The 8,494-nt window shown below is 39.7% G+C and overlaps 1 pseudogene; it reads right to left on the bottom strand.

The window, feature by feature from the left end:
• Positions 1–235: 235 nt before the first annotated feature.
• LOC118653468 lies at positions 236–7,618 on the bottom strand (annotated as a pseudogene).
• Between the last annotated feature and the right edge of the window lie 876 nt (positions 7,619–8,494).

Below are 8,494 nucleotides of genomic sequence, written 5' to 3'. Positions count from 1 at the left end.
TCTTATTACACACATGATTCAAATAATTATTTTACTTAAACAATAAATGCTTCTTCTGTACTTAAATTTCCTTTAAGAAAGTTTTATTTATCCAATAGTAGGGAGCTTTAACTTTTTCAAATACAGCAAAATGTTTTTGTACAATATGTGCAATTTTCTTCTTTCTGGAAACACTATAAATACTTTTTCATTTAATCTTAATTGTTCACACTCCAAGGGTATTTCCTTAGTTATGTCATATTATCTAGGTACTATTTTTGTAGTATTTCATTGACTCCATTTGTTTTGTCATAACCAGAATATCATGAAATCCAATACTTAAACAATTCATACATTGAAAGTATGCCTATTTTCCCACTTGAATTGTTAAATTGTTTACTCCAGCATCATTAAGTATTCCTCTAACCTGATATACTATTCTTTGTTCCAGCACCTCAGGTGTCAGCTGTATATGAATTCCTTCTACCACAACACTGGCTGAGTGACACCAAAAATGAGGGTCTCAGTGTGATATTAATCCTTCAGTTTTCTGTGTCTTTTTCTAAAGCAAGATGTAGTTCTTTTTCATATTCTTGTGGCAGTCTCAGAATTAGAACCTGACAGGTATCTGTAATTGGTGGAACAACAGTGAGAAATATTAATATAACATAAAAAGAGAGCACAGGGGCTCAGAAATAAACCATCCAAATGGTTCCAATACTGACAGATGTGTCTGACAGAACATATACAAATATATCCATCATGTTAGTATTCATGTATCTGCCTGAAGATCTATGGCTGTGACCATGTCCATGGTCACTGGGTACATCATATGTTGTGACTGTGATAAGATGAGTGACAGCTTCCTTGAGAAGCTCCATGGGTATGATAAAGTCACAGATACTATCATCTCTCCAACTGAGACTGGTGTTAACATGTGCTTGTCTAATTTAGACACAAACTCCATAAACACACACAAAAAGCTATTACTATTATAAAAAGACTATTAATAAATACAGAGAGAATTTCTATTTGGCAAAATCCATAGGATAAAATCCTATTTGCTTTCCATCTACTCATTAAGGCTGCACAATGTCCCATGACCAAAGCAAAGCAGTGAAAGAGCATGTGAAGTCCATCTGAGATCAGACCCAGACTAGTGGTCAACATGTCATGGAATAATTCCACAAAGGTAAAAAGCATATTCAAACACAAAGTAAAGGGACTTCCTACAGTCACTCCCCTCAAGAATTTTCTTCGTTAATAGACCTAGGGATCCATTGGGAACTGTGCTGAAAAGCATCACCCATCCTCCTATATAATAAAGACGTAATATGCAAATTGACCCTCACTCCATAATTCATCACAAGATGGCTGCAACCACAGCGGAGGCGGGGTTCCCATAAAGAGCCATAATGAGTGATAAGCAGGAACCTGAGGCTGCGTGGTGCCGGGCCTGGGTGGGGGGCCTGAGGCTGTGCCCCCCGCTGCCCAGTAGGGTTTGATGAGGGATCACAAGCTGTGCCCCCCCCACCTGACAGGGCTTGATGGGGTACCTCAGGCCACATCCCTTGCCTGGTGGGGCTTGACAGGGACCTCAGGTTGTGCCCCCTGCCTGGTGAGGCTTGATGGGGGCACTCAGGCTGTGCCCCCCACTCCAGTGCCAGGCCAAGGGACCTGAGACTGTACCCCCCACCTGGCAGGGCTTGAAAGGGATGGGGCTGGCCCGGTCTCGATCTCGCCCAATGGGGGTGGGGCCAGCCGGGTCTGGGTCTTGAGCGATTTTGAGATGCATGCAGGTGGGCAGGGACTTGACTCCGGGTCCCGTGGCATGCCCCAGACTCTGACAGGAGGAAGATTTTCAGATACATTTTACTAATTTTCTTTCATCTTTGACACTTCTATCATAGAGAAAGGGCAAATAACAATATTAAAATATTTCCTCTAATTAATTCCCTTTTAATGTGCATGAATTTTGTGCACCGGGCCACAAGTAAAGTTATAGAGGTTTATTAAGGAGAATATCTAATTAGACTACTTTCTGTCTTCTAGAGGGAGATGACAAGATGTTAGCAGACAAAATAAATAATGTAGTGCTCACTACCAAACTTCTGGACAGGTTGTGTTCAGTGTTTTCTGGTGTGTTGCTCTGTTATTGGATGAATCCAAAAATTTCCAAAAAGTTGAGCGCTAACAAAAATGCATAAGGATCCATAGTAGGCACATTTAGAAACTTCAATTTTGACTGAATAATGGAATCTACATAGAAAATAGAGGATCATGACAAAAATAATAATCGTTGTTAAAGGCATAATGAGAGAAAACCAAGACTTGAGTGTACTCTCAGTTGTCACAGAAAGAACAATAACCTATGGGCACAAGGGAAGCATGGAGACAAGATGGGATAAAGTTCGGAGATGTTTGGCTCTACCAACATCAATAGAGAGCTTTCTGGAAGCTGTATGAAAACCACCTTTACAACACAAAACCAGTACTAGCAAAAATACTCCACCATGGTGATCTGCTACCCCTAAGAATTTAATAGCTGTGTAAAGCATGTGAATTAGAGCACTGTCATGATGTCCTGCGGCGTGTTCAGCTATTTTAGCCATGAGATAATTGTGTAGAAAAGCAATAGGCAGATCACATCAATAATGAAAAAAGCAGCCCCCATAGTCTTTGCTGGTCCTCCTCCAGAACTGTTGTTGGTGGAAATAGGGCTCTTCCATTGTGTCATGAGAAAAGCATTTCAGGGACTTACACATGGGAGGATGAGGTGCAGTGGTAAGTTTTATTGGAGCTGGAGCAAACACAAAGGACTGTCCCCATATTCCCAGTGTCTCATCCACCACCAGGAGGCTCAGCTCATTCCCACTGCTGAGCCCGTGTTCTTCATAGAGCCCAGGTTCCAGCAATTCTTTGCCATTGGCCTGGAATTTGCAGGCCACCAAAAGCTTTCATAGTTCAGTTCAGTCCATGTGAAAGCTTAGTCCAGCTTAGTCTCTGTCCCTGACCAGCTAACTTAGTCTCTATTCCTGCTGCACCCAGACCAGCATTGGAGCTGCACTTGGAGCCCATACTTGGGCTTGCTTGGCTGCCAGAACCAGACAGCTGCTACATACCCAAGCTGGGATGTGTGCTGCTGCTACATAGAGAGAATGCATGAAGGAGCAAACAAACAGGCAAACACATGCTACTGAGAGGCCAATGTTAAGCTTTGTTAAGCAATGTTAATATATTACCTCAGGCTTGGGATGGAGTAAGCTTTCTTTCAAACTAACCAATCTCTTCTGGTTCTTGGGGGGTAATTATGTTTGGTCGTCCCTCTATCCAACCCCTTTCCTAGATCTTCCAGGATTGTGTCCCCTACCCAATCTGATTCCTGTGCCAGATTAGACACCTCCCCTTTATGGTGGCCATCTTGTCTCATACTGCAGGTGCCTCAAAGTAGAAGGACCACTCCTGCACCATCTTGACTTTTACTGAATCCATTAGAGGAATTTCTCTTTCATTGGTTCTGCTCCTGCACACCCCCAAGTTTGGAAAGTCGTCTTTCCATTTTACACCTGGGAGGGGGCAGGCAGAGGGATGTTAATCCCCTTACCAGGGATTCAGCTATCCCCTGGAGTGTGTGAAATGGTAACTTCCATACCTAACCCTCATTAAGTATAACTTCCAGACTCAGTCAGACTCAATCAGTCTAGCTCCCTTTTCTTTTGCTAACTCCTAGCTAACAGAAATAGTGAACGAAACACTGAGTAGTGAGATAACAACAAATATCACTATGTTCAAACAGTAGCAAACTCCTTAGTGTTCCAAAAGACTGAGGCCAAAAATCCACAACAATTGCATACTTAAATATTTTGATCGATTGGTGTTTGGTAATATTTTTTCCAGAACAAAATGGCTTTAGAAACAAAACAAAACAAAACAAAAAATGCAATTCCAAGTTTTAACATAAAAATAAACTAAACAATGTGAACTATTTTTAGGAGATCATATTGAAACAAGACACAATGGGTCCAAGGCCGCCTGTTACTACTTGAGACAAATTAAGCAGAGACAGGGTTGATGCATATATGAGCATTTATTCCAATACTTCCAGCAGTATGGGAGAGCAGTCGGTTACCCCGGAAATTCTGCTCTAACCACCCTTGCCAATTGGCTGATTATACACATACATGAGGAGAAGATAGCTACAAGCAGCTACAAGCTGCAAGTGTAACATGGAAAGGGGAGGGGAGGGTCTACATCCTGGCCTTCAGGAGCTCAAAGTCTGAAAACACAGTGGTTAATCTTCTATGATGTTACAAACAGCTCAGCCTGTTCCTGGGACTGAAGAATGGACAGGATTCCTGAGAAAAACTCCCAGAGGGGGTAAGGATCCAGGTGCAGCAACCAAATCAAAGTGTGTCCTGTCCTTAGTCTGTTCTCAAAAATGTATTTCTTTTCTGAGTAATGGACCCATTGAGGCATCTTATCCTTTTACAGCTTTGTTTCATCCTCCAGTTTCCCAGGGTCTATAAGAAAACTTCTTATCTATACTTAGTAAGGTGAATAATTATTGAACAACTGTGGCTCTATTGTTATTATGTGCCCTTCCCCACTATCATTTCCCCTCTGTTAATATTATCATCTCATATCTATGAGATTATTTTTATATGGAAGGTGTCTTGTTGAACTGTATTAGTCCTGGCCTATAATATTTTCCCCTATGAATTTTGGCTCTGAATCCTTTCAGGAAAAAGCGGTGTTGGGTCTCTTCTGTAACTGCTTTCTGCCGATGTGGGTGGATTCCTGAAGACCTCCCTATCTGACAAGTGAATGAGGTAGCCAAAAGGGTGAAAGAGGTTTTAAGTGCAGCCAATAGAGCATCCATGTTTCATTGACACAATTATAAGTCTAAACTCTTGAGTCTTATTTTTAGGACATAGTGATGTTGATGGCTTCTACAGTGAGGCCCATATTGTGTGAGTAAGCAATCATGTAAATACGTATATATTTTATAAAACAGAAGAACACAAAACATAAAGATTAATATATACACAGTATATAAACCAGTTGAGAATATTTCGAGATATAAGGCTTCCGCTGGAATGAAATCATACAGTGACAATCTGATATATTGTCTGCAGTTAGAACATTTCTTTCTTTTTTTTCTTTATTGCTTAAAGTATTACAAAGCGTATTACATATGTGTCCTTTTTTTCCCTCCGCCCTTGACAGTCTCCTAGCCTCCCCTATCCCCCAGTGTCTTATGTCCATTGGTTATGCTTATATACATGCATACAAGTCCTTTGGTTGATCTCTTACCCCCTCCCTCCTGCCCCCCAACCCTCCCCAGCCTTCCCGCTGCAGTTTGACAATCTGTTTGAGACAGCTCTGCCTCTGTATCTATAATTGTTCAAAAGTTTATAATGGTCTCTATTATCCATGAATGAGTGAGATCATGTGGTATTTTTCCTTCATTGACTGGCTTATTTCACTTAGCATAATGCTCTCCAGTTCCATCCATGCCGTTGCAAATGATAAGAGTTCCTTTTTTTTATAGCAGCATAGTATTCCATCGTGTAGATGTACCACAGTTTTCTAATCCATTCATCTACTGATGGGCACTTAGGCTGTTTCCAGATCTTAGCTATGGTGAATTGTGCTGCTATGAACATAGGGGTGCATATATCCTTTCTGATTGGTGTTTCTGGTTTCTTGGGATATATTCCTAGAAGTTGGATCACAGGGTCAAATGGGAGTTCCATTTTCAGTTTTTTGAGGAAATTCCATACTGTCTTCCATAGTGGCTGCACCATTCTGCATCCCCACCAGCAGTGCACAAGTGTTCCTTTTTCTCCACATCCTCTCCAGCACTAGTCGTTTGTTGATTTGTTGATGATAGCCAGTCTGACTGGTGTGAGATGGTACCTCATTGTTGTTTTGATGTGCATCTCTCAGATAATTAGTGACTTTGAGCATGTTTTCATATGTCTCTTGGCTTTCTGAATGTCCTTTTTTGAAAGGTGTCTATGTAGGTCCTTTGCCCATTTTTTGATTGCATTGTTTATCTCCCTTTTGTTAAGTTGTATAAGTTTCCTATAAATTTTGGAGATTAGGCCCTTATAAGATATGACATTGGCAAATATGTTTTCCCACACAGTGGGTTTTCTCGTTTTGTTGATGGTTTCTTTTGCTGTGCAGAAGCTTTTTATTTTGATGTAGTCCCATTTGTTCATTTTCTCTTTCGTTTCAAGTGCCCTAGGAGCTGTATCAGTGAAGAAATTGCTTCGGCATATGTCTGAGATTTTGTTGCCTTTGTATTCTTCTAGAATTTTTATGGTTTCCTGTTGTACATTTAAGTCCTTTATCCATTTTGAGTTTATTTTTGTGTATGGTGTAAGTTGGTGGTCTAGTTTCATTTTTTTGCATATATCAGTCCAATTTTCCCAACACCATTTATTGAAGAGACTATCTTGTCTCCATTGTATGTTCTTGCCTCCTTTGTCGAATATTAATTGAGCATATTGGTTCGGGCCGATTTCTAGGCTCTCTATTCTATTCCATTGATCTATATGCCTGTTCTTGTGCCAGTACCAGGCAGTTTTGAGAACAGTGACTTTGTAATACATCTTGATATCTGGTATTGAGATCTCACCTACTTTGTTCTTTTTCAGGATTGCTGCAGCTATTCGGGGTCTTTTTTTATTCCAGATGAATTTTTGGAGAATTCTTTCTAGATCTGTGAAGGATGCCGTTGATATTTTAATGGGAAGTGCGTTGAATTTATAGATTGCTTTACGTAGTATGGACATTTTAATGATGTTGATTCTACCAATCCATGAACACGGTATGTTCTTCCATCTGTTTATGTCTTCCTCTATATCTTTTTTCAACGTCCTGTAGTTTTCTGAGTAGAGGTCTTTTACCTCTTTAGTTAAATTTATTCCTAGGTAGCTTAATTTTTTGGTGCGATGGTGAATGGGATTTTTTTTATAATCTCTCTTTCTGAAAGTTCACTATTGGTGTATAGAAATGCCTCAGATTTCTTGGGGTTAATTTTATATCCTGCTACATTGCCAAATTCATGTATTAAGTCTAGTAGCTTTTTGATGGAGTCTCTAGGGTTTTGTATGTATAATATAATGTCGTCTGCAAATAAGGACAGTTTTACTTCCTCTTTTCCAATTTAGATGCCTTTTATGTCTTCTTCTTGCCTAATTGCAATGGCTAACACTTCCAGTACTAAGTTGAACAGGAGTGGTGAGAGTGGGCATCCCTGTCTTGTTCATGTTCTTAGGGGAAATGGTGTTAGTTTTTGTCCATTAAGTATGATGTTGGCTGTGGGCCTGTCATATATGGCTTTTATTGTGTTGAGATATGATCCTTCTACTCCTGCCTTGCTGAGAGTTTTTATCAAAAATGGGTGTTGGATTTTGTCAAATGATTTTTCTGCATCAATTGATATGACCATGTGCTTTTTTTCTTTCAGTTTGTTTATGTGATGTATCACGTTTATTGATTTGCAGATATTGTACCATCCTTGCATCCCTGGGATAAATCTTACTTGGTCATGGTGTATGATCTTTCTGATGTACTGCTGGATCCGATTTGCTAAGATCTTGTTGAGGGTTTTGGCATCTATGTTCATGAGGGATATTGGCCTGTAATTCTCTTTCATTGTGTTGTCTTTTCCTTGTTTTTGGTATTACGGTGATGCTGGCTTCATAGAATGAGCTTGGAAGTGTTCCTTCCTCTTGAATTTTTTATAGTAATCTGAGGAGGATAGGTTTTAGTTCTTCCTTGAATGTTTGGTAAAACTCCCCTGCGAAGCCATCTGGTCCTGGGCTTTTGTTTGATGGAAGCTTTTTGATGACTGCTTCAATTTCTTCCATAGTTATTGGCCTGTTGAGATTTTTAGATTCTTCCTGATTGAGTTTTGGAATGTTGTATTTTTCTAGGAATTTGTCCATTTCCTCCAGGTTGTCTAGTTTGTTGGAGTAGAGCTGTCCATACTATTTTTTAACAATCATTTGTATTTCTGTGTGGTCTGTTGTTATTTTACCTCTATCGTTTCTGATTTTGTTTATTTGGGTCCTCTCTCTTTGCTTCTTGGTGAGTCTGGCTAGAGGTATGTCAATCTTGTTTATCTTTTCAAAGAACCAGCTCTTGGTTTCATTGATTTTCTGTATTGTTTTTTTGGTCTCTATGTCATTTATTTCTGCTCTAATCTTTATTATCTCCTTCCTTCTGCTCACTCTGGGGTTTTCCTGTTGCTCTCTTTCTAATTCTTTGAGTTGTAGAGTTAGATGATTTACTACCATTTTTTCTTGTTTTTTTTGAGATAGGCCTGTAGAGCTATAAACTTCCCTCTCAGGACTGCTTTCATTGTGTCCCATAGGTTGTGGATTGTTGTGTTTTCATTGTCATTAGTTTCAATATCTTCTTTGATCTCATTGGTTACCCAATTAATATTTAATAACATGCTATTCATCTTCCAGGTGTTTGAGTATTTTGGGTTGTTTTT

The sequence above is a fragment of the Myotis myotis genome, unplaced genomic scaffold (assembly GCF_014108235.1).
Source record: "Myotis myotis isolate mMyoMyo1 unplaced genomic scaffold, mMyoMyo1.p scaffold_m19_p_4, whole genome shotgun sequence".
NCBI lineage: Eukaryota > Metazoa > Chordata > Mammalia > Chiroptera > Vespertilionidae > Myotis > Myotis myotis.
Note: the sequence above shows the minus strand (reverse complement) of the source record. Positions and strands in the feature narration are given on the sequence as shown.